The following is a 6111-nucleotide window of genomic DNA, read 5'->3' as shown; positions in this document are numbered from 1 at the left end:
TAGGAGGCTGTTTGGGGACTAGAACATGGCTGGCCCAGTGTGGGCGCTCAAAATTTTTCGTTGAGTGAATGAATGAAGGGACAGAATCCGTGCCTGGTAACTACTGGTCAGTGTTAGAGTGATGATAAGGCTGGAGTCAGACATTCTTGGGTTTGAATTTTGGCTCCATCACTTCCTACCTGTAACCTTGGCACAATGGCTTACGCTCTCTGAGCCTCAGTTTTCCTCCCAGAAATGGAGATAATAATTGCTTCTTAGGTTACCTTGAGGACTTAAGGTGGTAATCCTTGTTAATTGATAGTTATTATTTTGGCTATTAGGTGGCAGCTTGTTATAAGACCTGGGAAAGAACCTGTTTGACAGGTGATGTGGTGAATGGTTAACAGTGTGAGATAGGGAATCAGACAAACCTAGTGCCATTGCTCTGTGACTTTGGCAAGTGATTTCACCTCTCTGAACCTCAGCTTCTTCCCTAAAATGGGAACAAGTAATATCCACCCTATGGGGTCTTATGAGAGTTCAATAAGAATGTTTGCCTAGAGTTTTCTTAGCCGTGGCTGGTAAGTGTTGGACATCGTTAACTTTATTAGTATAATTTCATTCTTTTATTTTATTCCTTCAGTATTTCTTGTTTTTTTTTTCCTTTTTTTGAGGAAAATAATTCTGTAAAACCTAAAATAATTTAAAAACCATTTTATAGTGTAGTTATACATAAAGTGCTAAATCTTAAGTTACGCCTCAATTAAATTTTTATAGAGTAATACATTAATGAAACCATCCATATAAAAAAAGAGTATTGCCTGCAGCCCAGAAATCTTCACACTTCCTCTTAATCATTACCCTCCAAAGGTAACCGCCTTGAATTATGGCCTCTTTTGCTCAACGTTATATTTATAGAATTCTTCATGTAGCAGTAGGTCATTTATTTCACTGCTGTGTAATATTCCATTGTACGAATACACCATGACTGAATCATTTTACTCTCGATGGACATTGGGTTGTTTCTGCTTTTTGGCAATTAAGTATACTGTGACTATGAATTATTTATCCAGATTTTCTTTAATTACTCTCAGTAATGTCAGAGATCTAGCAAATCTTTTGTTAGGTTTATTCCTAGGTATTTTGTTTGTTTTGCTAATGCAAATCATATTTTTAAAAACTGCATTAAAAATCTTTTTGTTCCTAATGTTTAGGAATATAATTGATTAGGGTATATTAATCTTATACACACTAAAGGGTAGCAGAATATGGCACCCCAAAATATCCAACTGTGGCATAAGGATCATTTTGAACTGAACACAATTGAGAAGAAGCAGATACAAGAAAAGCTCTCTGCCCTTCCCTATTTGCCTAAAAGCTGGATATAAATTTGTTTTGTTTGTTTGTTTGTCTTTTGACTGCACCACGTGGCTTGCGGGATATTAGTTCCCTGACGAGGGATGGAACCCGTGTCCCCTGCAGTGGAAGGTTGGAGTCCTAACCACTGGACCACCAAGGAATCCCCATGGATATAAATTTGTAAAGGTGTTCCCTCTCCCCTCTCTACCGGGAAGGACAAAAGTTAATAACTCTAGACCCTTGTCCACCCAGACACAGCACCAGCAGTCTCCCCAAGGGTACCCCCTCCCTTGTTGCTAACAGCATAGATTACTTTTGCTTGTTTTCATACTCCGTATAAGTGGAACCATATAGTATATACTCTTTTGTGATCTGGTTCTTTTGCTCAATTGTTGTGAAATTCAGCTATACAGTTGCATATAGTTGTAGATCAGGAAATCTTTGCCTTTATTGGGAGTATTTAGTTCCAGTTACTTAAAAAAAAAACCGTTCATTTGGATAAACCTCAAATATATACAAAGTGAGCAGAACAAAGCCCCATGTATCCAACACCCAGCTTTAACAATGGTCAACATTCTGCCATTCTCTTATTTATACCTGTACCCTCATCCCACTTTATATTGTTATTTATTTTTTTTAACATTTCTTATTTTCAGGTAAACTTTACATGTGTTAAAATGCACGAGTCTTAACGGAACAATTCTGATAAAGTTCCATTTAGTTTTAATGTAATACTGATATTTTTCTTTAGATCTACCATTTTGCTATTTGTTTTATATTTCCCCCATCTAATCTGTTCTGTGTATTCTCTTCTTTTCTGGCTTTCTTTTATATTAGTCAAGTTTTTTGTTTTTTTTCCTCTTCTGTTATGTTTTCTTCTTCTTCTTCTGTTATGTTTATGGTTATGTTCTTTTATTCTTTTTTTGATGGTTTTCCTAGAGACTACCATAGGCGTCCTTGGCTTATTAGAGTTCTACTTTAAATTAGTACTTTTATCATTTCTTGGACTACATGAGGACCTAACAACACTTTAATTCCATTTAGCTCCTCCTGCCTGTTGTCTTGCATTTTATTTATTTAATTAATTAATTTATTTTGGCTGCACCAAGCAGCTTGTGGAATCTTAGTTCCCCAACAGGGGATTGAACCCGGGCCCTTGGCAGTGAGAGCACTGAGTCCTAACCACAGGAATTCCCTGTCGTTCATTTTAATTCTGCATATATTTTAAATTCCACAAGATATTATTGTTTTAAGCAGTCCGTATTCATTTAGATTTGGCACATACTTACCTCAGGGTTCTTTATATCTCCCCTCATTACCGAACTTTCATCTGGAGGCATTTCCTCCTACCTGACAAACTCTAGCATTTCTTTTTGTGCAGGACTGCTGCTGATAAATGTTTCGTTTCATTTTGTCTGAAAAAAATGTCTTTATTTTCCCATTACTTTTTTTTTTTTTGGCTGCATTGGGTCCTAGTTGTGGCACGCGGGCTCTCTCATTGAGGCATGCGAGCTCAGTAGTTGTGATGCGTGGGCTTAGCTGCCCTGGAGCGTGTGGGAACCTAGTTCCCCGACCAGGGATTGAACCCGTGTTGCCTGCATTGGAAGGTGGATTCTTTACCACTGGACCACCGGGGAAGTCCCTTTGCCATTACTTTTGAAGGATGTTTTCACTGGGTATGATATTCTAGATTGACGATGGCTTTCTTTCAGCCTTTTGACTGTGTCATTGAATTGTTTTCTGACTTCCATTTTTTTTTCCTATTTACAAGTCAGCTGTCTGTCTTATTTCCTCTTTGAAGTAAAGTGTCCTTTTCCTTTGGCTGCTTTCAAGATTTGTTGTTGTTTTAGGTTTTCATAGGTTTTGATGTGATATGCCTAAGTGTGGTTTCTTTGTGTTTATTCTGCTTGGGATTCCTAAAGCTTGAATCTGTGAGTTGATGTCTCATCAACTTTGTAAAATTCTTGGCTAGTGTCTCTTCAAATGTTGCTTCGTACTCTTTCTCTTTTCTCTCTACTTCTAGGACTTCAGTATATGTTTGAAAGGCTTTTTCACCATGACCAGTATGTCTCATACGTCTTTTGTATATTTTCCATCCTTTTTCACTGATTTAGTCTGGCTATTTCTACTGACCTGTTTCGCACTGTGTCTAATCTGCTGTAAAACCCATCTGCTGAATTTTTAATTTATTTATAAGTTCTAAAATTTACACTGGATTCCATCTCCTCCCCCCCACTTTTTAGGTTCCGGTTCTCTGATGAAATTCTCCATCTTTTCATCTATTTTTTTGAGCATATTAATCATAGTTCCCTTAAGGTCTGTGTCTGATAATGCCAGTATCTGGATCACCTATGGATGCATACTTCTATTGATCTACAGACAGGGAAACATCGATTTCCCCAGATGCCAGGTGTGGTTAAGGTTATGGAATCCCCATGGAATGCTAGAGGGAGTAGACTTGTCAGAACATTTTACCTAATCAAAATAGATAGATGCATCCCCTACAACCCAGCAATTCTTTTCTGGTTATAGCTCCCCAGATCCCTCCTGCCCTCCTTCTGGACCACAGGGGGACATATATACTAATGTTTATTGTAGCATTATTTGTAATGGTGAGAAGTCAGAAGCAATTCAGTTGTGCATCACTGAGAGTGTGGAAAGGTTACATGTGGTGAAGACTGACCGTGGAATTTATTCAGTGGATTGGATGGATGTTGGATGTACCAATGCAATATGGAGGAGTCTTAAAGAAGGTGCTAAAAAAAAAAAGCCCCATAAGAATGACATGTGTAATACCACCTATGGAAATTACAAATAATGCATAAAAAGGAATGATCATATTTAGCAAGAATATGTACTGTTAGAAGCTGATGTGTGTCCTCCCCAAAATTCATATGTTGAAGCCCTACCCACTGGTACTTCAGAATACAATCATATTTGGAGACAGATCTTCAAAGAGATTATTAAATTAAGATGAGGTCTCTAAGATGGGCCCTAATCCAGTATGACTGATGTCCTTACAAGAGGAGGAAATTTGGACGCAGACATGTGCGTGCATGAGAAAAGACCACGTGAAGACACAAAGAAAAGATGGCCATCTGTAAATCAGGGAGAGAGGCCTCAGAAGACACCTAACTGGCCGACACCTTGATCTCAGACTTCTACCTCCAGAACTGTGAGAAAATAAAATTCTGTTGTTTAAGTCACCCAGTCTGTGGTTTTTCTTATGGTGGTCCTAGGCGACTAATACACTTACCAAAAACACAAGAAATAGTGTCAATGGTGGGAAAGTGAATGGGACTGGGGGTGTGGGGAGAGAAGGTATGGAAAGGCCAGTCAAGTTCTGATATTCTCCATGAGGACATATTGATGCTTATTTGGAATAATCAAAAACCTATTTTTTTCAAAAGGAAGTTCTCTTTTATTTATGCCCACACATTGCTAGTTTCCTGAATGTGCTGAGTCTCTCTGTGGGGTGATCCAACCCTGAACCTGGGCTTCGAGGGAGAAAGTGCATGTTGTGTCTGCACCCCTACAAGACGCAGCACCATAAAGACCCTCATGTGCCTTCTCAATTTTTTTTTTTTGCCCACACAGCATGGCGTACGGGATCCTAGTTCCCCAATGAGGGATCGAACCTGTGCCCCCTGCAGTGGAAGTGTGGAGTCCTAACCACTGGACCGCCAGGGAACTCCGTCAATGGTGGGTCTTGAGAGAGGGGTTTTGGAGGGAATAGGGGGTGCTCTGGGGATGGGGGATGGGGGCACAGTGGCAGGGCACCCAAGACAGGGTCTCTGAGCTTCCAGATCTGGCTGAGGCAGCAGGCCTGGCTTGCAGAGTTAGAGTCTGAGGTGACGCTCATGGAGGGACAGACAGAGGGACAAAGGGAGAGAGACACAGAGCAATTCGAAATGGAGTCAGCATGTAAATTGAGTATCAGGGAATGAAAAGACAAAGATGAGAGAGTGGAGACAGGTGGATGTAACAGAGATGGGGCTGGAAACACAGACTTGGGGGCTGGAGGTGACAGGGTCTGGACAGAATAATGGCCCCCCAAAGATGGCCCCTCTCTAATTCATGGAACCTGTTTAATATGTTGTCCAGGTGGGCTCAATCCAATCCCATGAGCCCTTCAAGGCAGAGGACTCTCTCCTGCTGGAAGAGGAAGAGGAACACATAAGGGAGATGGGGCAGAAGGGAAATACAGAGAGATTCCACACGTGAGATTTGAAGTATGGGATCCACATGCAAAAACCGGAGAGAGACCTCTAGGAACTAAGTGTGGGTGGCCCAGGTGACAGCCAGCAAGGAAGCAGGGACCTCAGATCAACCCCAAGGGACTTGATTGTGCCAACAACCTGAATGATCTTCGAAGCAGAGCTGTCCCAGAGCCTCCAGGTAAGAACCCCGCTGGCTAACACCTTGATGTTGCCCTTGTGATACCTGCACAGAGGACCAGCCCAGCCATCCTGACCTATAGACCAGTGAGAGGATACATTTGTGTTGTTTTAAGTTGCTACATTAGCGGTCATTTTTTGCAGCAGTAACAGGAAACTAATGCAAGGGCAGAGTGGACAGACAGGACTGGAGTGAAAGAGCTGGGAGCTGGAGGGCAGACAGAGCTGGAGGTGACAGGGATGGGGACTGAGGATACTGATGGGGCTGGAGGTCACAGAGTTGCTCAGTCAGAAGACAGATGGCGTCTGAATCAGAAAACAACACAGAGACATTGGCAGGAACTAACATCTCAGCCAGATGTCATGCTGAAGGATA

This window comes from Stenella coeruleoalba, assembly GCF_951394435.1.
Source record: "Stenella coeruleoalba genome assembly, chromosome: 20".
In the NCBI taxonomy this organism is placed as follows: Eukaryota; Metazoa; Chordata; class Mammalia; order Artiodactyla; family Delphinidae; genus Stenella; species Stenella coeruleoalba.
Note: the sequence above shows the minus strand (reverse complement) of the source record.